Source organism: Cavia porcellus, unplaced genomic scaffold, assembly GCF_034190915.1.
Source record: "Cavia porcellus strain 051 isolate PalLab524CR breed Dunkin Hartley unplaced genomic scaffold, mCavPor4.1 scaffold_29, whole genome shotgun sequence".
Classification (NCBI taxonomy): domain Eukaryota; kingdom Metazoa; phylum Chordata; class Mammalia; order Rodentia; family Caviidae; genus Cavia; species Cavia porcellus.
In genome coordinates this window covers 45,576,209-45,604,188 of record NW_026947512.1, presented here as the reverse complement: position 1 = coordinate 45,604,188, position 27,980 = coordinate 45,576,209, and the positions used below count along the sequence as shown (strand labels likewise).

The 27,980-nt window shown below is 48.3% G+C and overlaps 1 protein-coding gene and 1 long non-coding RNA gene across 4 annotated transcripts in view; both read right to left on the bottom strand.

Annotated features, from left to right (window-relative positions):
• The window catches only part of Plekha2 (pleckstrin homology domain containing A2), a 65,136-nt gene extending 51,627 nt beyond the window's left edge, over window positions 1-13,509 (bottom strand). Inside the window, exon 1 of one of the 3 annotated variants that reach the window (XM_063240288.1) lies at window positions 13,394-13,509. The gene's annotated coding sequence lies outside the window, so the exon portion shown is untranslated. Of the gene's footprint in view, window positions 1-5,374; window positions 5,513-5,708; window positions 5,864-13,393 lie in introns of those variants that run through there. The other 2 variants (XM_063240287.1, XM_003462868.5) reach the window with 2 other exon arrangements.
• Window positions 13,510-19,594: 6,085 nt separating this feature from the next.
• LOC134473942 (uncharacterized) lies at window positions 19,595-26,468 on the bottom strand. The gene is made up of 2 exons (XR_010044447.1): window positions 26,007-26,468; window positions 19,595-20,678 (listed from the first exon to the last, which is right to left on the bottom strand). It is a non-coding gene; the product is annotated as an uncharacterized LOC134473942 (long non-coding RNA).
• Between the last annotated feature and the right edge of the window lie 1,512 nt (window positions 26,469-27,980).

Below are 27,980 nucleotides of genomic sequence, written 5' to 3'. Positions count from 1 at the left end.
CACAGCTTTTTTTTCTCCGGCTGGCTGCTTCCCCACAGAGAGGCCTATGCCCCTGCAGTGGACACTGCATTCAGCCTCAAGTCTTTGTGACAACGCACATCTGAGCTGATGAAAAAGAAACAAGATCCTGGCAAGGACCCCCCAGAGGTTTCCTGCTTAAAACTTGGAAGAAAAACTTGACATATGACGATAAACAGGTCCTGGTACACACACATAGTCCAGCTACTCAAAAAGCTAACGCAAGGTCATCACTTGAGCCCAGTTTAGGACCAGCCTAGGCACCACAGAAAACCGCTTTTCAATTATAATGAATATTATTATTTAAAAAGATAATAAAGTGGCTGTATGAATAAATGAAAAAATAGACAGGCAATTCAATTTTTTAATGAAAACTGATTGAGCTATTAAGTCATAAAGCTGTAGTTTGGGGCAGGGCACGTAATTCAGCAGTAGTGCTTTTGCCCAACATGGGCAAGACCCCGGGTTCAAGTGCCAAGAAAAGAAAAAGATTAAAAAATACACTATGATTTGCCATATCAGCCCCCTTGACTTTTAAGATAACTAATATAGTTTCAAAACAAAGGAGATACTAGAGTAAAATATGGGTGATTCATCTTTTTAGTGACTCTGATATGTTTGAGATTAATAAAAAAGAGAGACCAGGATGACAGAAACAAAGCCCTAAATGGTATTGCCCTGATTACAAAATAATCTACAACCTCAGTTTTTAGTTTTTTAAATTGAGATTTCCCTGTAATGGCAGCATAGGGGCTTACTGGAATTTTGTTCCAGATAAAAGTAAAGCCAGCCCTTCATGATGGGTCATGGACCACACAGGGAGCCCCCCCAGGACAGAGGACAGAGACGGTGGTTGGTGGTCTGGTCTCAGAAACAGGGTGAGAGAAAACCAGCTGAACTTGTAAGAGGAGAAAGTTTAGCAGAAGTTGCCAGTGGAGTCCGAGGGGCCAGCGACCCAGCAGGCAGCCAGCAGCCGGAAAGGGAGCAGAGGGCAGGTGGCAAGACTCTGGCTGCAGAACTCGGGTCACAGAGCAGGGCTCACAAGTGCTTGGGATGAACACATGGGCATGCACTGCAGCCACGTTGATGCCAAAGGCCCAGTGAAAAGGACAACGACAAACGCTGTTCCAGAGCAAGCCTTGAGGAGGGGCCCAAGATTCGAATTCAGGAAGTGTGGAAGCATCCATCTCTCCCTGCCATAATATTGACCACTGCAAAGGATCAAAAGAAGAACAGATTCCAAACAATCGGAGGCAGGAGAACAGCGTGAAAGGGAAAGGAATGCACCGAAGCCAGCCTGTGGAAGCACTGGGGTGAGGAATGCAAACACCCTCAGGAATGGGGAGGTGCAGGCAGGGCGCTGCCAACCTGTGGCCCAGTGGCCCATGCCCCAGGACTGGGGAGAGGAGACACACTGAAGAAGTCACTTTAACAGGGAAATAAATATTGGGGGAGAAGGGAAAATTGACACCACTACAGGGAAGATGACAAAAATGATATATTTTAAAGACTTGTGGCCTCTCTGAACACCACTCTCTGCGCTCACGCAGGTGCAGCCCTTAGATGACGAAGGCCTGCACGGGGCTGGAGGCCGAGACCACTTCCGCAGGCAGCCAGCCAGCCAGCCACATCCGGTCTAGAAATGACCTGCAGAAGCAGAGACTGCACATTCAGAATCCTGAAAATCCCCACTTAGAAAACACGAGAATGCAGCTTCGCTGTGGGGCTTCCTGCAGCAGTGGCATGGGAGGCCAGAGTGCTGGCCACACCGAGTCAGCCAGCGGGCACTGCCACAGCAGGGAGAGGAACAAGAGAGAACATCGTTATTTCCTCCACTTAGGCCTTTCACACAGTGCAGGGGGAAGTGGCTAGGTGTGTCTGCCTGAAGGCAAGTCTCTATTTAGGGAAGGAAGAGAGCCTGGGTGTGGCGAGAAGGATACGCAGGTGACAACGATCAGCATGAGTGTTTTTTAACTTCTGCAAGATGATGACTCTAAGAAGGGTGTGCTGACCTCGGTTTCTCATCCACTTGGAAAGGGGAGTAAAAAGCGACTTTTAGAATCAGACAGATGTGGATTCAAATGTGGACCAGCTACTTAACTGTTCTAGGCCTGTTTCCTACTTTGAGGGATAGAGATAATCATTTTACCTACTTCAAAGGTTGCAACAAGGATTAAATGAAATAATGTGTGAAAAGTTAAGACAGGAGGACTAGTACAGAAAAAGCACTAAACAAATGCTACTGTCATGGGGCTGGGGATTTAGCTCAGTGGCATAAGCGCCTGCCTTGCAAATAGGCAGCCATGAGTTCGATCCCCGGTACCGATAAAAACAAAACAACAACAAAAAAAAGACAAAAAAACCCAAATGCTACTGTCAAAATGTGTGTGTTCAGCCCTAAAGTGCAGGTTTATTAGCAAGGCCCTGAGATCAAGCCTCAGCACCAAAAGACAAACTAACCAAAGGATACAAACAAACAAAAAATCTGAAAGAAAGAGAACAAATCACTTCACATTACTACTATCCTTAGCCCAGGACAGACAGCTACAGAGGCCATCTCTATTCCACAAATGTCCACCAGCAAACCTCAATGGAAAGTTTGCACCAACAGGGCCCTCTCACAAGTAAAGGTACCATCTCTCTCACTCTTACCTCTGCTCCAAGAACCATCACATTTTCCATCTCTAACAGAGATTTAAAAGAAAACTCAAGTGATCCACAAACTGTGTCTTAGCCGGGCCAGCTGAAAGTTAACATAACCCACACTGGACTCTCGGGGTCCCGGCCACACTGCAGTCCCAGCCTCTGGGACGGTGAGTCCTGGGTCCTGCCTCTGCAGTGACTCCGGAGCACCCAGGGATGAAAGGACCTGACTTCCTATCCTCTTTATCTCAGCCAGCCTCTGTGGGCCAAAAAACACATCACAAGCTCAATGATGAGAGTTTTTTTGCCCACTCTGGGCACAGGAAGAGCTTCAATAGGGCTGAGGCCTCCACAGTAAAAGAACCAATTCAGCCTTCAATCAGCAGCAAGCCACTTCAACCAGGTAGGATCACAGGAGAGATGGATATGAAGGTAAACTGCACAGAGACGCCAACTACAAGGCCTGAAAGGTTGGAGGGCCTCACACTGGGAACAGAGGTCAACGGGATCTTGCAGTGATAGCCCCGGAGGAAAGGGCGATCCCCTCTCCCCAGCCTGTCCAAGCCCCTGGCTCAGTAAGCTCACCCTCGGCAGGGCTGAAGTTCTTCTCTCCCCACAGGCTGCTACACTAGAATGTTTGCTCTGCTTCCTTCCCTTCCAAAGCCTAAGCAAGCTAGAGTCCTAATCAGCTCACCGAGACAGGGGAGAAACTGAAAGTAAGGCCACCCAAACCACTCACAGTGGGCAGCGGGAGGAGGCTAAGCAACACAACGTCCTCTTTTCCAGGCTGAGGTAATAAGGAGAGCCCCCAGAGCTTCAGTGAATCAGAAGGGATGCTTGCTTGCTTCCCGGTGGCCCACAGCACGATCTAATCTGCACCATCCAGCATTTATCTGTGCACCTGCCCCAGGGAAAGGACAGAAATCACCAAGAAAGTGGCAGTTGCATGAGCTCAAGCTCCTGCTGTCCTGGTCTTCCTAGTGTCCGAGCACTTTCAGCAAACACCTGGCAAGCCAAGAGTCAAGCCTGGTGCTTGACTGACAGGACTGATGCTCGGCCCTTCTCATTTTTTTAAAAAAACTTTTTGGCATCCTGGGGATCCCTGCTGTGTTCGCTAAGCTAGGCAAGCCCTCTACTATTCTACCACTAAGCTACACCCCAGGCCCCCTTCCCACTTTTGAATCATTTCTCCATGGGCAGCCACCAACCAAAAGCTGCATGTCTTCAGGATTTAATTTACCTTGATAAAATCCAAGCTGAATACGCTTCAGCTCATCATGATTACTCAATGCAATCTGCAAGCCTACTTCCCTACACAGAAGAGAGAAGATGCCAGCGACAAGGAATAAAAAAAGGATTTGCAAAAACCCTTCACCAAAAGGCAGGCACTTTCCAAATCAATGCCCAAATAACTACCCATCTCCAGAATAAACAAGATGCCTCTAATCTGCCAGCTAAAACAAAGAATGCCACAATTTTGGGGGTAGGAGAGGGACTTACAAGTAGAACTAGATACATAGTGTCATATATTAACGGTCTAAAAGCCAGAGAAAACTCATATAGTTTGGTGCACACAATCTGTATTGCATGAACTACTCCCACAATGCTTTTTCTCTTCCATCTCTACAAGTGCCAACCAGTCATCCAACAAACATTTACTTGGCACCTAGTAGATGTCCTACACTGGGCTGGCTGCACTCTGAACTTACAAGCTGCATCTGTGCCATGCTAAAGCCATCTACTTTCAAGTGGCACGCAGTGGAAAAGGTTAACACCTACAAAGAGGATGCTCGTGAAAACCTCCTCAGCTCCTCAAAACAGGGTGGGGACTCCACTTTGAGTCCTGGATACTGCACCCTCCACCCAATGGTCAGCGCCCTCCAGCTGGGGCTGCATTCTTTTCGTCCCTGCATTACAAATCCTTCCTTATGAACCAAAAGCTGTCAACTGGATGCAACTGAAATGGGAAAGAAAAAAAAAAAAAACCATTTTCTCAAAATCTTTGGTTTTGCTGTTGCTGAAAGCTTTGCCACCAAACAAAGAAAAAACAACGAAGAAGGAGGTCAGTTATGTTAAGAACAACATCAGGCCGATTCTGGAGCTCTGGCCCCAAGTGCCACGACACGCAGCAGTGCGAGAAGCCCCCGGAGCCGCAGCTGGCATCTTGGCACAACGCCCCACGCCCACTTCTCGCTCCTTCTCTGGTGTTTATGTTCCTCCGAAAAGCCTATTTGCAGTTCCAAAGAAATGGGGCAGAAGGAGTTCGAAGCGGAAGGCACATCTTGAACCTCCGCGCCCCAAGAAGGAAGGAAGCCTCCCCGGCGAGCGGCTGGGGGCTGGGCCGGCCCGGGCAGGGATGCGCCCGCGCTCCGCGGCTGCGCCTGCTCCGGACAGGCCGCGCACTCGTCCTCCGCTCGGCGCCCAGCCTCTTGCTCGCTTCGCTCTCTTCTTTACTGCTTTTTAATTCTGATGAGAAAGTCTCCAGGACTGGAGCAGAAAGGGCCGGCGAGGGAAGACCTCTCCCCCTCGAGGGGCGTCCCTATCCAACCAGGCGCTCAGTCTACCTTCGGGAGTTACCAGCCGGCCACCTCCCCGCCCTGACCCGCCGAAGCCCGGGGATGGGCCGGCCACGGAGGGTCTCCCGGGCAGGGCCAGACCAGGCCTGCCAGGTAGCGCGGCGTCTCCGCGGCCGGTCCGCGCGCGGGGGACTTGCCTGGGACGTGCTCCGCCGCGCCTCCCCTCCCCGCAGGCCGGCAGTCGTTGCGGGGACAGTGTCCCGGCGCCAGCACCGCGCAGAAGTTTGGCCGCTGCAAACGTGAGAAAACGCAGCTCCGGAGCGCCGGCCCCCGCCTCCCGCGCCGGCCCCACCCCCGCAGCCCGACCCCTGGCGGCGGCGACCTCGGCCACCCGGCGCTGCGGGCTGCAGGGAGGAGGGGCTGCCGCGCTCGCTCGCTCGGGGCTGGCGGCGCGAGGCCCGGGACCGTCGCCCACGGCCCCCGGCGGGCGCCCGCGCCCCGCGCCCCGCGCCCCTGAGCGCCCGGACTCACCCCGCGTGTAGGGCCGGCGCTCGGCGGGCGGGGCTCGTCACATCGGACGGGCTGCGTCGCGCGTGGGGACCTCTAGGCCGCCTGGCGTCCTCGGGCCGTGCCGCCCCCCGCACCTTGCCCCCTCCCTCGCTCCTGTCCTCGGGCTCTTTTTTCCGGGTTAATTACGTTTCGTATTAAGGCAAAACCCAGCCCCGGATGTGAGTACAATGCTCCTCCGGGGGCGGAGAGGGTGCCGGGGCGCGGCGGCGGGCGGCGGGGGCTGTCGGCGTGCCCGAGGTCGCCAGGCCGCGCAGGTGGCGCCGGCCGCAGGTGTCCGACCGGGGCGCCCGGGGAGCGGGGCCGCCGAGCGGCGCGGGTCGGGGTCGGAAGGCGGCGGATCCTTCCGGGTTGTCCTGGATGCGCCGTGGCGCCCTCGCCGGCGCTCCGGGGACGCTCCGGGGTGCGGCGCGGACACGCGCGTCCTGCCTCGCGGCGGGCAGAAAGTGGGAGCCGGGCAAGCGCGAACCGAGCTGACGCGGTCCCGGGACTTGGGCCGGGCGCAGATCCGCCGGCACCTGTGGGGATCGGCCTGGACCGATGAGGAAACCGAGACTCGGGAAGTTAAGTAACGAGCCCGGTCCCCGGCGGCGGCAGGCAGGTCTGTCGGGTTCTGACGCCGGCGCCCACGCGGGACGCAGCAGGCGGCGCCCAGACTGACAGCGACTCTCCCCGGAGCTGGAGCCCCCGCGGGACGCGCACCCCGGCCGGCGCCGGCTTGGCCTGCAGCTAGTGGGTCCCCAGTGGGGACGAGGCCAGCTCCGACACCCCGGAGTGGGGCTCACCTGGGCGCCCGGGACCCGATTCGCGGAAGGGACGTCAGGGTTCTCGTTCAGAACCTTGGAGGAAGAGCGGACTGGAAAGTCGCGGCGCCCAGGGTGACACTGCCTGGGAGAGGGAGCGGGTTTCGGCCAGGTGATGGGGGGGGTGCGCAGCCCACACCCAGAAACCGCGCGTCCCCTCTGCCACTTGGATGGCCGAGGGAAAACCAGCCGCGCCGCTCCTTCAGGTGTGAAGAAAGACTTTGCCTTGAAACATCTCGCACTGAATGAGGGACACACACACGCGAAATCACCAGTGTAAGCACAACAACATGCACAATTGTGTGTGTGTTCCCGAAGGTTTCTGGCAGCTCTGGGCCACACAGCGCAGCGGTCGGTGGCCGCAGCCACGTGGCGAGCTCTGGAACCAGAACCAGGCGCCACGATTTGAAGCTCTCGCCTGCCACTTGATAGCTCTGCTCCCTCCCGTCCCAGCCACTAGCGCTGAGTGGTCTCACGGGCTGGGGAGTCAGCATTTGCAGTCTATAGGCTATTCTCCCACGCAAAGATGCTGTGTAAATCCTTTCACTTCAAAATTAGATTATTGGATGCATTGCACAAGGGAACACTGTTCCTTCCTACTGGAAACCATCCGTCCTTGTGGGTCGCCTGGGCTGAATAATCGGTCCCAGAAAATCCAACTCTCAACCTTAGTCTCCAGTGTGAGCTGTGAGGTGAAAGCCTCAGATTTCATGGTATGGTTCCCATGAAAACGCATAAACTCTGCTCCCTGGGGGGGCCTCCTGAGACTCAATTACAGGGCCACAAACATGTACCCCGCACTACTGTGTTGGATGCGGGAGGGGATGAGAAGTAAAAGGCCTGGGGTCTCTGTGGACCCACAGATGGCTGGCGGGTCAGGAAATGGCACCAAGGCAGTGGTGCCGGGGCTTCAGAGAGTAAGATGGGTTTCTCAAGGAGGCGCTAAAGTTGGAAGTGAGCCTAAGGAATACATTTTGGGATACGTTTAACTCCAGTGGGAGAAGGCAAGTACTTGAGCTGAGACCGGAGCCAGCCGCCTACCCTACACTGAGAGCCCCACCCGTCTCTCTCCAGGAGCTGGTCCCAATTAGATGACAGCTGCTGCACTCACTGGATCTCCCTGTGCATCCTCAGACAACCCGCTGCACCCCTCTGTGCCTCTGAACTGGCATCCGTTGAACTGTTCTCTCGCTTCTCACTTTTTTCCCTCTTGTGGTAAAATACACATACCACAAACGTCACAGTTGTAACCATGTTAAAAAGTGTGTGTGTGGTGGCATTTAATATGTTCACTGTGTTGGGCCACTGTCACCATTCTAGAAGTGACCCCATGCCTCTCTTCTTCCTGCCACTGCAAGCCCAAAGCGAGCTTCCATCTAGACAGTGAACTTCGTGTAAGAGGAATCATATAATGCAGGACATTTCATGTCAAACTTCTTTCACTTCCACCATCTCTTGATCAACACATTTTAAAGCACTATATTTCCAATCGTTTGGTTTTATGTCTTAATTTTTTTTCAGGTACAATAAACAGCCCGACTGTCTGTGGGAAATGGGGTAGCAGAAAGGGATACAGGTGAGGTTCAGGATGTTCCATTAGTTAGTGGCAGAGCTGATGTCAGAACCCAAGGAGGAGTCTCGGTACAGGAAGGTGGGGACCACTGGCCCAGGGCTTCACAATCCAATCTAAAAGCCCTCTACTCTACCTCAGTCACTAATTTTTGTGCTTTATATCCATTTTCTGAGTTAATGGCTGGTTAACTAGATAACCTGATCACCTCCATTGTGCATCGGCACCCACTGTTCTCTGTCCTCTGGGATTCTCACTATATAAGGTTTCAGGCTGCAGCTGGGACTGGTTAGGTACACTGGGGAAAGCACCGAACTGACCAGGTCAAGGTCATTGGTGTGATCCTGGTTCAAACTGGTTAATTTTGCAAAGAGATAAACTGCTCTCAGTCACACATCGTACCCCCAACACTAGCGGGTCACTTTATATATGTAGTTGCTATTGGCTTTAATAGCAAAGTTTGAGTGGTTCCCACTTCTAGAAAAATTGTGCAAACTACAATTGTTCTGTTGGGCCTTATTTACTGAATAATTATCTGAACCTATTAACATTTTTCCTTGTAAATGCCTTACATGTGCTTATTTTTCCAAGTACTCACTAAGTACTGATTGCTCTACATATATTATCTCACGTAAGCCTTCCAGCTATATTGAGAACCAGGTGCTGTAGTATTACTTTCCCCACTTATGGTGATGAGGTAATTAAGCCTTGAAGATGAAACCCAGATACAGACCTGGGCGGTCTGATGCCAGAGCTGCCCTCTCCACGCCCGGTCACACTAGTGGGTGTAATGGCAGACCTTGGAAGGGTATAGAAAGACAAAAACACACTTTCTGTTTCCACATTTTCTATATTTGTCATTACTTAGACTTTCCTTTCTATTTCAAGTAGCAATTCCATGTTGAAGGGTAGGTCCTACAGAAAGTCATATGACCATAGAGAGAGACAGGCACAGAGAAACTATTCACTGCAGCATTGTTCATAACGATGAAAATGGGAAATCACTCTCTTGATCAGGTTGGAGATAAGTACTGTTACATCTGCACAGTCTTACAATATGCTGCTATTCAAAAAGAACAAGCAGCCAGGTGTGGTGGTGCACACCTGTAATCCAAGCACTCAGGAGGCTGAAGCAGAAGGATTGTTGTGAGTTCAAGACCAGCCTGAGCTACAAAATGAGTTGAAGAACAGCCTGAACTGCATAGTGAGACCCAAGAACAAAGTCAGGATGGGGGCACATATCACGGGTTTAGCACGTGCTCACAATGCATGAAGAAGCCCCAGTGTCGAAGGACAGATCTATGTGAAAAATACTAAATGTGTTAAGTTTAGAAATAAAGCTACAAGCCAGGTGTAGCACTACGGGAGGCTGAGTCAGAAGGACCACAAGTGTGAGGGCAATTTAGAGATTTAGTGAGCCTGTATCAGATTTTATAAGGGGGCAGGGTGACGGGATGTAACTCAGTGTTCAATCCCCAATACCGCAAGAAAGAAGAGAGACAGAAAAAAGGAAGGGGCTATATAAAGCTGTATATATAATGCATTCCTACTTGTGTAAATAGCATTTTATTTACTCACATGTCTTTACACATAATTATTTACATATGGAAAAGGTCCAGTAAGGTATATTCCAAGTTATTAACTACAACTGTGTTAGGGCTAGGCAGAAGAGGTGACAATGGTAGATTTCACTTCCAAAACATATATTCTGTAATGTTTGGGGTTTTTGTGGCAAGTATGCAGACATTTGATTATCAAAAGAACAATAATTTAAGTTTTTAATACAATTTTAAATTCTGTGGAAAAGAAAATCAGATTTCAGCCTCCAAGGGGCCCCTCCTTGAGTAGGGAGAGAATATGGTGTATACAGAAATAACTATCAGCAGAGTCAGAACAGGTGGGGGGCAGGAGACAGAGCGCTCCCTGGGAGACGTCAGCCAGCTGCAGCTGAGGAGACGCATGCAGAACAGGGCCCTCTGGGAGGACCTTGGGAGAAGGGTAGATTGGAAGGGGTGAGAGCAGGTGGGGTTTGCAGAAAGAGGGACAGACGTGTGGCTGTGCAGCAGGACAGGACAGGAAGGGACCACACAGGGAAGGAGGCAGCTGGAGCGTCTGTATCACTACCACTAGGGCCCTGTATTGGTTTCTTTTAGGCTGTAAGAGCCACCATAACCTTTTAAGCAAGGAAGGAACATGCTCAGAAGTGAGTGAGCAGCCAGATGTGATGATGCAAGACTGTAATCCCAGCCACTCTGGAGGCTGGGGCAGAAGGATCACACGTGCAAGGCCAGCCTGGGAAACTTGGCAAGACCTTGTTTCAAAATAAAACCAAAGAAAAGGTCTGGGGATGTGGCCCAATGCTCCCTGGCCTCAGTCCCCAGAACGGGAAAAAAAGTGAATAAGCAGCAATTTCATAGCCAGTGGCTATGTAATTGCAATTGTACTCTAGCATCAAGTTGCCTGGTTTTAACTGCCAATTCTGTTCCTAATTACTGAAGTCGCCAGGGACCAGTTACTTGAGTCTCCGGGTTTCTATAAAATGAGGAAATGGTGATAACCGATGACCACTGTTGGGATCCAGTGAATTAGTGCTTTCAGGGCGCATGTCCATGCTGAGAATGTCTGCCGACTTAAAAAGAAAAACCCTGGCAAGGCCTGGGGGTCCAGTGGCAGCTGACCGCATGCCTAGTATGTGCAAGGCCCTGGTTTGGTCCTCAGCATCACAAAAACAAAGTAAATAAAAACAAAATTGAAAATTCAGTATTGTGGTAATTTTCTTGTTGCTGAAACAAATTCCCAGTGATCAAAGTTAAGGGAGAAAAGGATTATTTAGTTCAGTGTGTGGAGGTTTCAGCTCACAGCAGGCTGGCTCCAAGGCAGTGGCATGGCAGAGGAGCCCTGCAAAGGGGAAACAGTTCATGGCGCAGAGCAGAAGGTCGCAGAGCAAACAAAAGGAGCCCACAGCCCTTCTGTCCCCTGTATCTCATCCAGGCTCCTCAGGGCCGGCAGTGCTTACACCTTTAATCCTAGCACTCTTGGTCCTAGCCCTGCAGCATAAATCAACACCAGCATCACACTCTCTAGATCTGGCCACCTCTGAAAAAAGCCCTGTGATCACACGGGACTTTAGGTGGGGTGGGGGGCACATCCAGACACAGCCATAACAAGTATCCTTCTTTTAGAATAAAATCTTTGCATTTTATTCTGAAATTTACAAAAAGCTCACTTCTTTTCTTCCACTCCCATGGATAATATATTATTAATCTCATTTTACAGATCAAGTATTTAGACTTTGAAGAAAAAGGTGATCTCTCTTACCTGAATCCATAAGTTCTGGTTCCTGCCTCCAAACCCAAAACCTAGCTCAAATTTCCAGAGCCTTGAGAATAGGTAAATATTGGAAGGTGCAAAACATTTCGGAAATTTCTGTTTACAGGACAAGAGACAAGCCATAAGGGACAGGAATAAAGTAAGATCAAGAAAGATAAAATTTTGGTGACTACCTAGAAGTTTATATATAAAATCAAACAAAGCATATAAACAGGAAATGCATATGTACGCACACGTACACACATTTAAACATACATGACACACAGGCCAAAATTATTTCCTAGTAACTAAGTTTGTGAGGCCTTACCATACTGCTGACTCTGATATAACATGAACCTCAGAATGGGGTGTGCGTTGTGTGCCCAGAAATACCTGCTGCCCAAACACTCCATGCCTACACCTCTGTGCGGACAGCACTTTCTCCAGGTTAAGGAAGGGCAGTGGGAGTTCTGTGTCCTCCGTGCTGCCTTGTTTCAACGGGAAGAACTGGCCCTTGCAGAGTCGGTGAGAGAATGATCGGCCCCTTGGTTTCTGATCCATAATCCTGGCCCACACTATACGGGACTTTTTACTCAGATGGCTACATAATTCACGTTATCATCGCTGATCCCAGATGAGGGCTACTGTTAGTAAATATTTGTGGGTGAAAACAACCAAAATTGTGGTACATGCCTGTAATCCCAGCACTCAGTAGGCTAAGACAGGAGGAGTGGCTCAAATTCAAGGCCAGCCTGGGCTACATATTGAGACCCTGTCTCAAAAAAAACAAAACACAAAATAAGAGCAACAACAAAATCAAAGTCATAGGCAGGAACAAACTCCAGCTCATTGTGGGAGATGTCTATGGTCGTTGGTGAGGCAGGTAATATTTACACCAGTGATTCTCAACCCAAACCAACTACTATAGGCCACCAAAAACAAAGAAAGGCAAAAAGGATATTTGGCTGAGTGCACGTGTGTCCTCCCATTATTCTGGTGATAGACAGTAGATGCTGCTCTGTTCCCCACCAAAACTCCTCCCTGTGAGGTACTAAGAGATGAGACCAGCATGAAACCTTAAGAAGCAGCTGGTTCAGGCTGCTTCTGCTTTGTGAATGGATTAATTCATTGATGAGTACAGTTTTACAATACTTACCAGTTTGTGGATAGATTTATCAAAATATTTTATGGCTAGAGGTGTAACAAGTGGTAGAGCACTTGACTACCATGCATAAACCCCTGACTGATTACCAGCAGTGCATTCAAAAAATAAATAAATGAAAGCTGATTTCATATCACGTCACATGAAAAATCCTGCTACTGGAAATGCTATGCAAAACCTGACTTGAAGTTTGGATTCAGTCCTGGTGAAACTGAGGGTGAGTCACTGGAGATGGGTGATTTGCCCAAGGATCTTCTTTCAAATGTCAAAATTTGTATGATTACAATTCTATATTAAAATGAACAAGCCGGTCCGGGGGATGGGGATATAGAGCACTTGAAAGCCCTGGTTTCAACCCCCAGTACCAAAAACAAACATGTAGCACTAGGCTGGAGAATTAAGCCAGTCTTAACTCCTTCATTTAGCAGTGAAGCAATAACAAACTAAATTTATCCACACTCCTAACATTTAATGACACCACTGGTACCCTAACTGGATAGATGGCTAAATGCACCTTTCGTTGTCTCATTTATCAGAGTCCTGGCTTTGATACACACAGGGCTAGGGTCACCCTTCTAGCAACTCCAGCCCTGGGAAGACACCTCTGAACTCAGGAGGTAAGAAGGCCTTTTGAGTAGCTCACCAAAGTGCTTATTGATTCTTATTGAATATCAAATGTCAACGGGCCCCATTACACAGTTTCCCAGCCCTCAGCAGATTAGAAACAGCAGCAGAATGGAAAGGGCTCTGCTAATGGTGGGGGTATGGAAAGCAAGTGACTTACCCACTTCCCCGTGGGCCCTACCTGAACTGCTGAAACAGCAAGGGCGGCCCGGCATTCCCGGAAGCCATGTGTGCTCCAGACAACCTTCAGCACTGCTGGCCATGACCTTGGTGTAGGAAGAAATGACTGGCCTGAGATCAGAGCCTTTACTATCAGCGGAAAGTTCCCTGTGGTTCTGCCAGTGGAGTGGCGGCCTCTGGGGGCCTCACCCAGAAAGTAACAAGAGCAGAATTCATGATTCATTTGCACGCTTTTATATTTTTAAAGTAGTACACCATGTGCATTGTGTACATTTTCCTAATGTTTTAATCAGTGTCCCTAGAAAAAATATTATAGGTAAAAGGCCTATGGAAAAGAAAATTCATAAGAATTAAAAATATTATACCACAATGAGATATCATATTGATCAGATGGATAAAATGAAACAATAGTGATAATACCTAATGCTAGATAGCATATGCTAGACAGTAGTGACAATACCATATGCTAGTCACGATGCAGAGAACACTGCCAGTGAGAATATAAAATGGGGCTGGGGATTTAGCTCAGTGGCACAGAGCCTGCCTGGCAAGCACAAGGTCCCCAGTTTGATTCTCAGTCCTCCCCCCAAAAAATAGAATATAAAATGGAACAGCCCCTCTGAAACAGATTGGCAATTTGTTAAAATATAAACATGCAGAAAAGGACTGAGATACAATATGCATATGTACCAACTTCCCAAGATGAATCTGTTCCTTATGTATCAAAAATGCAGGGGCTGGGGATTTAGCTCAGCGGCATTAGCATCTTCCTTGCAAGTGTGTGGTCGTGAGTTCGATGCCTGGTGCTGATAAAAATGAAAAAGATAAAAAAAATTTTTAAAAATGCATACTAATAAAAATAAAGTATCCTGAGGCAGGATAGAAAAGATGAGATAGGTGGAAAAAAGACAAGAAAAGTCATAATTTTAAATTTGCACTAGTAATGAAAACTGCAGATTCAGGACACAAATCCAGCTAAAAATTTCTGAGATGTCTGAAGACACAATAAGCCTGGGCCATTCCCTTTTACCTGTAACCGGGCCTTTTTCACCTATGATAGACCAAATCTTTTCATCTATAAAATGGGCCTGCACTTTGTATCACCAAGCATGTGCTTTTGGAATTTTGCCTAATAAATCTCTTTATCTCTCTAAAAATAATTAAATAGACAATGATCATAGGGCCCAGCAACCGCATTCTTCCTCATCATTCCAAAGAAATGAAGACTCCAGTCAGTCTCACAAAAACCTGTGTGTGACTGTTAGGGCAGTTTTATTCATAGCAGCCCCAAGCTAGAAATTACAACCTTCAGCTAAGGGGTGGCTGGAAAAGACGAGGTATGCTGCAGGGAACAGACTGCTGGTGTACCCACCAACCTGGATAATCGCCAGCGTTACACCGAGTGGAAAAACCACTGAGGGGGCCCGTGTGCACGGATCCATATCTATAGCAATTTGGAATGGTAAAATATGGACACAGAGAGTGACGGTTACCGAGAAGGAGCGAGTGTAGGGCGAGGGAAGTGACGCAGTGTGAAAGCACCTGGCATCTGAGCCTGCGGAGTACTCTGTGTCGTGGCCAGATGCCGTTGTGACACTGTACTATTGTCTACAGGACGACGGGTACCATTGTGGGAAACCCAGGAAAGGGGGTACGGGAGTTGTTTTATTGTTTTTCAGTGCTAGGGACCAAATACAGTGCAACCACACATTGTGGGTTAAGAAGTCTACCACTGAGCAATTCCCCCAAGCTCTGAAATTGCTCTTACAATTGCATGAGAAGCTATGGTTATCTCCAAATAAAGTGCTGAAGTAAGACAGACTTCATAATATTTTTTATTTTTATTTTTTTCCATTTATTTGTTTATGGTCTTTTTGAGACAGGGTCTCCCTGTGCAGTTCAGGCTGGCCTTGAGCTCATTTTGTCGCCCAGGCTGGCCTCAAACTTGCAGCAATCTTCTTGCCTCAGCCTCCTGAGGGCTGGGATTCCAGGCATGTGCTGCCACCACACCCAGCAAAAATTTTACAGTTAAAAAAAACTATTGTGAGAGGGTCATATTTTAAAAGGTGCTACATATTTTTAAATCTCACAGTGAAATAGATATATTCTTCTTGACCTTGGCGTGAGGCATTGCTGCTTATAGTTTTCATAGACTGATTAAGCACAACTTCATACATCGCAGCAAGAAGCACTTAGTCCTCCGTATCCAGGGCATATGTAGCTGTGAACTCAATGATTATGTACAGAAAATACTTTTTAAAAATTATAGCCAGACACAGTGGCATGTACCTGTAATCTCAGCACTTTGAGAGACTGAGGCAAGAGGATCACCAGTTTGAGCCCAGACTGCAATGAAGCAAATTGGCAATTTCCTGTCTCAAAATAAAAAATTAAAAGAGGGCTGGGGATGTAGCTCAGCACAAGGGTTCTGGGTTCCATCCCTAGTACCACAAATTTAAAAAATAGTGCTAATAATGTACTGGATGTACACAGACTTGTTATTGCTATTATTCCCTAAACTATAGTATAGCAACTCTCTTACATTGCACAGTAGCAGATATCATAAGTAGTCTACAGACGATTTGAAATATACAGGAAGCTGTGCATAGGTTGTATACAAACACTATCTCATTTTATTTAAGAAACTTAAGCATCCCTGTATTTTTATATGGGGGAGGGTCCTCCAGTTACTTCCCAAACAATCATCAGGAACAACTAACTACACAGTACCTAACTGCAGTGAGCTGAGATTAGTTTTTGGTGGGCTCAGTGCAAACCAGGTCTTCTCACCTGAGTGGGCCTGTGGCAACTTCCCGTCACTGTCCTACTATCCTTACACAGAGAGCTCAGCTCTCGGGGAAACGCTGCCAGAACCCCAAGTGGCATGGAGGCACTGCTCTGACCAGCCATGCCTCGAGGTCGGCTAGATCACTTCAACCCCTTGAGGTTCAGGAGAGGGGAATCCGTGGTGCACAGCTGGTAATGATACGTAGCCGAGGGCCAGTAAGTCAAGCCATGGCCACCACAGTGTAAACTGCTTATTCTTGAAATAGTTCGGCCGTGAGATCTCAGGCACGTTTATTTTTGGTTTCTCCAATCTAAGCCGCTGAGCTGTGACCCCATCAGTACCTCCAAGTTCTGCGCTGAGAAGCCAGGCGGGTGTGGTGGGGTCCAGAGAGCTTCAGACTGGGAATCCCCCAAGGTTGTAAGCATCACCCTGTCTACCGTTTCCATCATTCAAGGCTGTGAAGGGCCTGCAAACAGAAAAATTCTTGACTTGGCACATCAGTAAAAGAATGGTGTGAAGTAGGGCTCCTCAATCTTTCCCTTCCTTGCCCCCTAAAAATGCGGAAACCTGGGTATCCCTTTGCCTATTTTGAAAGTGACAGTTGCACTTGGATGGCACCCCGCAGACCAGACCGTCAGCATGGGGTGTTTTAAAATAAAACTGGTAGCATTCACTGTATCTATTAGAATCTGAGCAACATAGTAATTTGACACCATCCTTCATTTTTAAAAAACAAAAGCACAGTCCTCTGACAGAAATGTTAGATTGTTTCCTTTACACCTAGCTTTCATGTCACTTGCTGTCCAGAAAAGTATTCATCCCAGCCAGCGCCCTAGGAAGCTGAGGCAGGAGGATCACAGGTTTGAGCCAGCCTCTGACATTCAGGAATTTAGGGAGACCCTGCTCAAAAGAAAAAATAAAAGTAGAAAGGGTTAGGGATGTAGCTCTCTGCGAAGACCCTGCTTCAATTCCCAGTACCAAACACACAAAAATTACATTCTGAACATCAAATTTTTATGCTTGGACATTTTAACACAGTGTCCTAACATATTTTATGAAGCAGATGTGTATATGTCAACTGATTTTATAACTGAAAAAAATCTCGTGCCTGTTAAGTCTCTCAGTGTTAAAACATTGGGGGTCTGTTAGCATTACCACTATGAATAACAGGATAAATATGCATTTACTGATGGCTAAATATGAAACCTTACAATAATATTGAAAACTGTTTTTTTAGTAGGAGGGGGAGAATGGGCTACAGTCCTGCACGTTTTAAGTCTTACACGGCATGCGCAGCAAGTTTAGTGTTAATAGTAAACTGAATATTATTGTACCGGATGGAGCTTGCACTGGAGGCCCTTGGCCCTCATTTTTGACTTTGAGCCCTGAGGGGCCCTGTTCACATGTGAGGGCTGAGAGATCTGGGTATGATGACGGCTGGAAGCAGTGAAAGGGAAGGAAAACTGACACAATACAGAAGGACAGAGTTCCCAAAGGGGACCCTGAGATGATGGAGTCACTGCAAAGCTGGGCCACCTTCGCAGGGAACCCCAGCCTGCCTGTCCTCAGGCCCATGACCTGCAGCACCATGCAATTCTTTGATCTCCTTGTAGTCACAGAACAGGTATCAGTCAGAGATTTTCCTTCAAGACTTATTCCACGGGGGAGCCAGAGGTGTGACACACGTATAATCCCAACACTCTCGGAGGCAGAGGCAGGAGGACCACAAGTTTGTGCTGGGCCTGAGCAATTCAACACTTAGCAAGACCGGGCCTCTGAAAGGAGGGTAGAGGGGCGGCTGGGATGTGGCTCAGTGTGAGCACCTCACATTCAGTCCCCCTTCTGGAGAGAAGCGGTCCGTTTGGGGAAGGCCATGCGTGCGTGGTGAGGGCGGCAGCGAAGCATGCTCTGTACTCTCTACTTTGCTGTGCTATGAACTCTACTTTCAGACATTATCTTGGCTCTGGAAGATGCTTCAAGCCAGGGCAAGGCCTTGCTTTCCTGTGTTAGAGGAGAGCAGGTGTGCTAAACTGCCAGAGAAGATGGGAAACTGGGGACCCAGTGTGAAGTCACCCTTAATCTTTTTTGGGCAGAGCTAGACACCAATCCCCTTAAACTCTGGGCCCTTTGGGATACAGTGTTTAAACATAACTGGTAGAAGGTGCTTTAACAACTGCCTCAAACACCAGGACTATAACATCGAGGGGTTTTTTTTTTAGCAGTACTGGGGACTGAACCCAGGGCCTCTGCCCTGAGCTACATCCTCAGCCCCTTTTCATTTCTTATTTTGAGATGGTCTCCTTATGTCATTAACTTGCTCCATCCAGGCTCCCCCTGCCTGCCTCAGCCTCCCAGAGTCAAGAATGATAGATGTGCACCAGTGGGTCCCGCTCAGAGTTTAAGACGTGGCTGTCCTAGATTCACACCGACCTGGTGTCCAGGGTCGATCTGGCAATGCCATGGAATCTGCATTGTTCATTTTAAGAGGTGGGAAAAGGTGAGACCTTAGAAAGGAGAAGAGCTTGACTGGGCACTTTCCGACTGACCGGGCTCCCACACGCAGGAGCGCTGTCGGCAGTGGCAGCCCCGCCTGTTTCCATCCCTTTACCCAAAGCAAAGGTGAAGGCAAACAGCAGAAGTGACCCAGCACAAAGGCAGGGAGGCCCTGGAGTCGGTGGTGGGTGCACAGGTGGTGTGGGGCGAGCCCCATCTGTCTCCACCATGCCAGGCTGTGATGCACCCCCCAAGTGCACGGCACCACGGTTCATAGCAACCACGTGGCCTAGGAACTGGCAGCAGACAAAGGGATAAAAAAAGCAGAGTGTTGCTGTGTCACAGAGTACTGTCCAGCCCTGAAGAATGATGTCGTGTCATTTGCGCAAAGTGGATGCAATTCGAAGGCACCGTGTTCAATGAAATAAGCCAGATACAGACAGACAAGTACCACCATGCCCCTGGATGTGGGAGCTAGCAAGGTTGGCTGGAATGTAGGCCCATGAGGATGGAGGGTGGGAAGGGTACAAAGAGCACAGGTGAAGAGGCTGGGTCTCATCCTGGTGACCATGTGACATCATGCGGAAGCTGCCACTGTGCACAGTTGATGTGCGTTAATAAGAGCGGCAATTGGCAAGTCGGCACCATGCACAGGCAGCTGGGGCAGGAGGACAAAAGCCCAACAAAAAGCTAAGCCCTCCTTGTCATTGGTGCCATGTGCAGGCTGCTGAGGGGAGAAGCAGACACCAGCCCCTTTCAGAGTGTGGGCTGGGAGGCACGAAGACCAACACCCCTTCCCCTACCCCCTTTTCTCCCTCTCCTCTCCCCTCCCCTGCCCTCTCACCCCACTGTAAGCTGATCCAAAGAAACACAGGCTGTGATGATAGCTAATGAGGTAAAATACAACTTAATGCTCGTAGAGTTTAGAGTTTTACTGACTTTGCAGGCCTGAAGCGGGTGGTGCGATCAGCTTTTCAGAGGATAACAATACAATGCAGCATCTATTAGAAGGCTGTTGTTAACTTCCTATTGTCTTGTTCTGAGGTCCGTATCATTTTCATTGTTTTGTTAGGTTGCCTTTTATTGTTTTGTTTTGTTGGATTTCATTATATCCGATGGCATGGGCAACTATTTCAAAGATTGCAAAGTATATTATGGTAGCCATTTTGGATTTACTATTATCTTGTTTTGAAGTCCTTTACTGTGTTCATTGTTTTGTTTTTATTGGTTCTATTCTGTTTTGTTTGATTTTACTATGTCTGATGGTATGGGCAGCTATTTTGAAGACAACTTCAGGACTCATGAAAGATTCCAAAAGCTTCCAGACAGGACAAAACACAGGCCACATCCCCAGAAATCATGGAGTTACAATGGTACCTGGATTTTTAAAAAATGGTCTATGTCTGCAATATATAATATTTATATTCATTTGGGGAAAGATTTCTGAATAGCAGACATGGAAGCTGTGAGACAAAAAGACCAAGGCTGCTGGACATGGTGGCCCAGGCCTTTAATTCCAGGACACTGGGAGGCTGAGGCAGGAGGATCACAAGTTCAAGCCCAGCCCAGGCAATTTAGTGACTTAGTGAGAGTTTGTCAAAAACAGAAATTAAAAATAAAGGGCTGTTGATGTAGCTAAGTATGAAAGCCCTGAGTTTAATCCCCAGAACTGAGAAAAATAAATTCTATAAAGAAAAAAATGGTTTATAACCTAGAATTCTCTATGCACCCCAAGAATATTACAAATAAAATTATCAATTACCATAACCCAATCATGAAGCTAGAATAAAGATAGTTTTCAGACAAACATTGCCTCAGAAAACTCATTTCCCATTCACCCATTCTTCAGATGTGCTGGAAGATGTGCTACTTCAAATGGGGAAACACAGAAAGATGGCCGGAAAGCCAGGCTGCAGGGTCCAGGCAAAGGGTATCGTGGGTGGAGTGAAGTCTCAGAGATGAAGTAGACCCCAGCACAGCTGGAGAACTGAGCAGTTCGGAATAACTGGAAAAGAAAACCAAACAGACAGTAACAGTAACCGGGCCAGGGTAGAGCCCTCTCCTCAGACCACAATCGGATCCAAACAACCCACATCCTGGCAACAACAGCACAGTTACTAACCCCGAGAAGGAGAGCAGCTCTGGAAAGGAAAAGCCATCACAGTGAGCTCGGGGCTCTCGGTGAGCGCTGACTGGTAAAACTCACCCAGCTGGAAGGTGGAAGAATGAGAGCTAAGAATCTCCTGTGTCATAACAAGAGAGCTGCAGAAGAAAAGCTTGCAGCTCAGCTTACGACGCTCAGATGGAGGACAGTGTAAGAAAGCTCTCAGGAAGCCTGGGCTTGCTCCTGGGCAAGAGGCCATCGAGGATCCAACCACGGCCTCGCCTGCGCTAAGCACACTGTTGTCGGGGGTCCTTACCAAATGGCTCAGAAAAAAAGAAATGGATCACCAGTGAAAGGTATTCCCAGCCCTTCTCGCCTCAAACAAGAAAGTGGACAAGACAAGCCAAAAAGCGGTGCCGAAGTTTGTTTGAAAAGTGAAGGAGCTGGGCGTGGTGGCGCATGCCTGTCGTCCCTGGTCCCAGTACTCGGGAGGCTGAGACAGGAGGATCCTTGCAAGTTTGACACCAGCCTGGGGTAAAAAGTCTGAACTGCATAGCAAGGCCCTGTCTCAAAAAGAAAGCGGGGTTGGGGAGAGGAAAAAACTGGCTCTGCAGAGCAAACTTGGGCCAAACAAAAGCAAAAAGAAAGGCGCTCTCTGCATGGAAGATGCAGCGTGAACGACCCTGAGGAGTCTCTGCAGCTATGAGGGCTCCCTCTGTGCCGTCCACATCTCCTGGGCCTGCAGGAAGCCGCAAGCAAGGGCCTGGTGTCCTGGATGCGGGGTGCTGACCTGGGGCCGCGTGATCCGCAGGTCCCGCTCGTTTCCCAGCCAGCCGGGCCTCGCTGCCTCCTGCCTCACATCAGTCTGTTCCTGTTTTTCTGCAGGCATCGCAGCATTTTCTAGTTTCTACTAGAAAACTCCAAAATGTAAGCCCCGCCCCGCCACCGACCCGCGGGCGCCCGGACAGGTCGGGTTCCCCATTCCAGCGCCCCCTGCGCCCCTGGCGCGGTGAGGGCGTCGCTCGGGGCGACGCCGCCTGAGTGACGGCCGGCCTTGCAGAGGGACACAGCGACGACTCCGCAGGGAGCGGCACCACCCGGTATCAGAGCAGGGAGAAAGGCTGGCAGAGGGCCGGCTCGGCGGCGCGGTGGGAAAGGGGAGGGACAAGGTGCTGTGACTCCGAGGGCGGGCGCACCTTCCCGGTTCACCTCGGGTGACTCTGACAAGAAGGTTGGTAAGAAGGTGCCATCGGCCTGCACCATTTGTGCCAGCTGCAAACTTTAGAAGCCCTGGACAGCGGCCACAGCGGGGTTTCCTTCAGTCCCTACATCTGCGGGGTGTCGCTGGAAACTATGGGGGGGAGCACTGGGAGGGAGGACAGGAGGCAGCCAGGCAGGAAGACTCCAAGCAGGTGGACACTGTGTCAGCATGACTGTGGCCAGCTGGGGAAAGGGTCAGCCTGCCTGGTGGTGCCCACGGCCCCTCTGGAGACGCCTGCCTCTCCCCACCCAGGGCCTGAGAGGAGTCCTCTTGAGGCTGGGCCCACAGGTGGGCGCCTGTCCAGCACCCACCACCTGACCTGCAGAGCAGGCCTTAGTGCATCTGTGACCCATGCCTGGCCAGTTTGTCAGCTTCCCTGGGACATTTCAAATTAGAGCCACATTCAGGAAGCAGTCTCTTGTGTTGGTGAAGCAGAAATGACCTCCAGTGGGTAGAGAAAGTTACTCTGCCCTGGGAGGAGAAAGCAATATTAAGCCTTCTAGCCAGGAGTGGTGGTGCACACCTGTAATCTCAGCTATTCGTGAGGCTGAGGCAAGAGGGTTATACCTTTGAGTTCAACCCGTGCAATTTATTGAGAATCTGTCTCAGAATAAAGTTATAAGAAGAAGGAGAGGAAAAAGAAGAAGCAGAAGAAGAGGAGGAAGAGGAAGACAAAGAAATACCTGGCACACACCTGTAATCCCAGCACTCTGGGAAGCTGAGGCAGGAGGATTGCAAGTTTGAGCCCAACCTGGGCAACTTAGCAACTTAGCAAGACTTTGTCTCAAAATAAAAAATAAAAAGGTTGGGGATGCAGTTCAGTGCCTCTGGGGGAAAAAAGTGAAAAGAAAGAAGAAGAGGTTAGGAGGTAGCCCTGTGGTAGCATAAGTAAGGCCCCAAATTCAATCTCTAGTTTAAAAAAAAAAAAGCCTACCTGGGGTTGAAGAGTCCTTAATCAAATCTCATCTTTTCCTTAAATTAAGTTGAATTATTTCTGTGGCCTGTAACCAAGGTTCCTACCCAATGCTCCAAACCTGTTCCACTCTAAAAATCCGCATCTTCTCACCTATTGCACTACTGAAATTTTAAATAAATCTGTAAGGAACAAAACAAAGATGTCCGCTCTCATGCCTCCGCAGCACACGACAAGAGACAGAAATGAAAGGGTCCAGGAAGAAAGGGAAAGGAGAAGGGAAGCATCAGATTAGCCTCACTGGCAGATCATGTCCTTGGCTTGGAAGGCACTCAGGCTCTACCGACAGACCGAAAGACCTTCAGAGCTGACAGACAAATTCAGCAAAGCAGCAGGATACAAATCAAAGGTTAAAAAAATTGATAACTTTTCTATACATTAATGAATTAGCTGAGAATTAAAAAAATTACATTCACACTAGCTTAAAAACATTAACCTAGGAGTCAAACTAAGCAAGTGAGTGCAGGACAAGAAAGCTATGGACCTCTAATGAAAGAAACTGAAGAAGATACTAAAGGATGGGAAACATCTCCCACATCAGTGGGTTGCAGAAATGGCCATATTATCAAAAGTAATCTAGAGTAATTAAAAGTAATCAATGCAATCTCCATCAAAATTCCAGTGACATTCCTCACAGAGCTACAGGGGGGAGGGGCGGGGACCCTAAAATTCACATGGAGTAAAGATCAAGAAGAGCCAAAACCATTCTGTGCATAAAGAGCAAGGCCAGAGATACCACAATACCCAATTTCAAAGCCATAGTAACAAAACACCACAATACTGATGCAAAAATAGACACAGACCAGTGAAATAGAATAGAGGACACAGGAGCAAACCCACACACCTACAACCATCACAACGAAGGAGCTGAAAACATACATGGGAGGAAAGATCTGAAAGAAAGTCATTTTGCTTAAAAATAAATGGACAGTGGGGCTGAGAGAGGAGCTCAGGAGTGCAGCGCTTGCCCAGCCTGCCCAAGGCCTCGCCTCAATTCCTATACTCAAAGGTATAACCCTCTTGTCTAACAAATGGTGCTGCGAAACTGGACATCCATCTGTAGAACACTGAACCTAGATCTGTCTCTCACCCTGTACCAAACAATTCAAAATGGGTCAAAACCCTAGATATAAAACCTGAAACTGCTAGATGAAAACAGGGGAAATGCTGGAAGCCATAGGCACAGGCAAAGTCTTCCTATGTAGGGCTTCAATAGCATAGGAAATAATATTCAGAATCAACACATGGGACTATGTCAAATTAAATAGTTTCCTGCATTGCAAGGGAAACAACCAACAGGTAAAAAGACAGCCTATAGAAAGGGAAGAAATCTAGCCAGCTGCTCTTCTGACAGAGGGTTAGTGTCTGGAATATATAAAGAACTCAAAAATCTTTATACACACACACACAAGACACCAAATAGCCCAATCAATAAATGGAACAAATGAATAGAACACACACTCTTCAAAAGAAATACAAATGACCAATAAGTACATGAAAAAAAGCTCAACATTTGTAACCATTCAAGAAATACAAATCAAAACTACAATGTGGCTGGGGATTTAGCTCAGCAGCATAAGTGCCTGCTTGGCAAACCCGAAATCTTGAGTTCAATCCCCTGTACAAAAAAAAAAAAAAAGAAAAAAAACTTACACTGTGGTCAGGAATGATGATACACGCCTGTCATCCCAGCACACAGGAGGCTGAGGCAGGAGGGTGACTATGAGTTCAAAGCCAGCCTGAGCTACATGGTTCAAGGCCAGCCTGGACTACTGAGTAAGATTATGTTTCAAAAACCAAACCCAAAACAAAACTACAATGTTATTCTTTCCCATCAGTAGAAAAAAATGGCTATTATCAAGAATACAGAGAAAATAATAAATGTTGGTGCAATGCAGGGAGAGGAGAAGGAACTCTTCCACCCTGCTGATGGGAATGCAGATTAGTACATCCACTATGGAAACTAGTACGGAGGGTCCTCAAAAAACTAAAAACAGGACCACCATATGACCCTGTGTACCACTTCGTGGATGTAACCAAAAGACTTAAAGTCCACACTTCAGGGATATCTGTATGCTCATGCGTACTGCAGCACCAATCACAATGGCAAGACGAAACCAGACTAAAAGTCCACGCCAGGTGAGTGGATCAGGGAAATGTGCTGTGTGTGTACAGTGCAGCGTTGCCCGGCAAGCTCTGAAGAATTAAATCATGTCATTCACAGGAAAACAGACGAAACTGAAGATCACTGTGTTAAGTGAACTAAGCCAGACTCAGAAAATCAAGCAGTATGTCCTCCCTCATACGTGGAATTTTTTAAAAAGGCATAAAAGTAAAAAAATAAAAATAAAAAGACATAAAAGTAAAAGAACGATTATTATTAGACAACAGAAAAGGAGTAAGGTAGGGGAGGTGGTTTAAGGCAGAGTAGTGGTGGAGGAGAAGATGAAAATATGTATACAGGTGCATATATATCTCAATCAAACTTGATAGCCAGTATTTTGCAAAATTAATAGGCTCTAATAAAAATACACTTTAAAAACGACATGAAAAAATTTTCCCAAAGGCTGTGGGTCTAGCTCAGTGGTGGACTGTATGCCTAGTATGCATAAGACTCCGGGGTTCAATTCCCAGTTCTGACACAAATGATGTTTTGAAATAAGTTCCGAGAATTAGGAAAAAAATCCACAATTTGAAATACAACTTTCGATGTTTTCATGTTTTGTTGGAGCCAAAGAAAGTCATTTTGCTTAAAAAATAAACGGACAGTGGGGCTGAGAGAGGAGCTCAGGAGTGCAGCGCTTGCCCAGCCTGCCCGAGGCCTCGCCTCAATTCCTAGCGGTGCAAAAAATGAATCCGTGCGGCTGGGGATTTAGTTCAGCGGCATAAGCGCCTTCCTTGCAAACAGGCAGTCGTGAGTTCGATCCCCGGTACCGATAAAAAGGAAAAAGACAAAAAAAAAAAAAAATCTGTCAGTAAATAAATTGATATTTACCGTTTTCTAAGCATTTGCTCCAGATCATTTAACGACGAACCTCTTGGTCACATATTAGTGCAATGGAATCTGTGAGATGTGGCGCCAGGCTCGCCGTGCCCTCAGTACTGTGGTGGGGCTTCTCAGGGTGTTTACTGAAAGTCTGCTTCTGCCCCTGAAGCTCGTGCCCTGACTGACGGCTTCCGCGCGGCCGCGTCTACGCGATCCAGGCCGGGTCTGGATCCTGCGGCGAAGAGGAGCCTGCCGCTCCCGGCCGAGGATGGGACGAGGCCAGCGCTGCGGGGCGGGCACGGCAGGGAGGGAAGACGCGGAGAGAGACGCGCGGGGCGCTCACGCGCGGGGCGAGGGGAGACCTCGCGGGAGCTGAAGCCTGCGGGGTCACGGGGTCACGGGGTCACGGGGTCACGGGGCCGCGGGAGCGGGAGGAGTCCGAGCCCAGCAGCGCCGACGCCGCCGCTCGCCACAGGCGCTCCAGGCCAAGGGCGATCGCGAGGAGGAGGAGGAAGAAGAGAGGACGGGGGAGGGGCGGGGGGAGGGTGGGGGAGGGGCGGGGGGACGGGAGCTGCCCGCGGCTCGTGGGTCGTCGGTCGGGGCGCTGCTGTCTCGAGCGTCTCGCCACACGGCAGCGCGGCGACCGCGGGAGTCTGCTTGGTTGGTTTGTTTGATCCTTTTGCAAGCTACCTGCAGAAGTGAGCTGCGCCCGCAGGGACCAGTGACCCGAACCTTCACCCCAGCCCTGCGTGGAGCTGCAGGTCCTTGCAGACAGCTCTGGAGCACCCGCAGGGATTTTCTAGGCTTCTTAGCGCCCTGTCTTACCAGACTTGAACTACTGCACCCTACAGCACAGGGCACGACTGTGGCTTACAACGGACAATGGGCGATTGCGGCCGAAACCGCCTGGCCTTTATTTTACGAGAGGCTGCGAGAGAGGAGCCGGGCAGCTCCAAACACAGAGCCCTGATGGAGCTGGAACCTTAACTGCCCTGGCTTGCTCGGTGCATGCTGCGTGAATGGACTGAAATATGGCACCGCACCCCATGAATGTGTCAAAATTTTTTCTTTAAACCCATGGCTTTATAGTTACTTTTCAATCCCTGTTTGATCACCACTGGAAGAACAATTCCATTTAGAAAACCAGTAGAGGGTTCTGTGAAGGACTTTTTTCTTTTCTTTTTTCAAATCCATTTTATTTCAAGAAAAAAAAAAGAAAAAACAAAATTTCAAAACACTGCAATCGGGGGCTACAATGATACATACATTGTGCATTGGCATCCCCAAATCATTCACCCAGAGCATATCAATTTTTTTTAAATGTTTAGAAGATGGAAATGTTAAGGACCCTGATTATACATTGTACATTATACATCACATTATATGCCATATCCCTAAACTCGTATAATTAAAATGTTTGATTTTTAAAAATACTATACATTTTATCTTTATATTGTATAGGAATTTGGAGGGAATTTGCTCAAATAGGAATTAAATAAAAATGACAGAATAAACTTATACTTTGCTCTCCTAGCTTTCCAGAAATTTCAAAAAAAATACTAATAGGTTTGGAAATACTGTACTGCTGACTTTAACATATGGACTAACTTATGTTTCAAAAGATTCATTAAATCTCCATTTAACCAGCAAGCTTTATTTATCAGCCTATTAGGCTAATCCATCAGGATCAATGATATTCTTGCTTAGGAATAGTCATTGAAAGGACAGAAACCCGAGAAACCAGAGTTTTGCTCCCCCAGATTTGTTGCTGACTTTCTGAGTAATGTTGAGTAAGGCCCAGGTGGAGGAAGGGAGGAATGAGAGAAGGAACAACTAAAGGAAAGGGGAAATCAGGCTTGTGCTTTCCTGAAAGTGGGAATGTGCGTGTGTGCACCCAGGTGTACACACACACACACACACACACACATATGGGTGCGTGTGCGCACACACACAGAGAAAGAAAGAAAGTCATGGGCAAAGCAG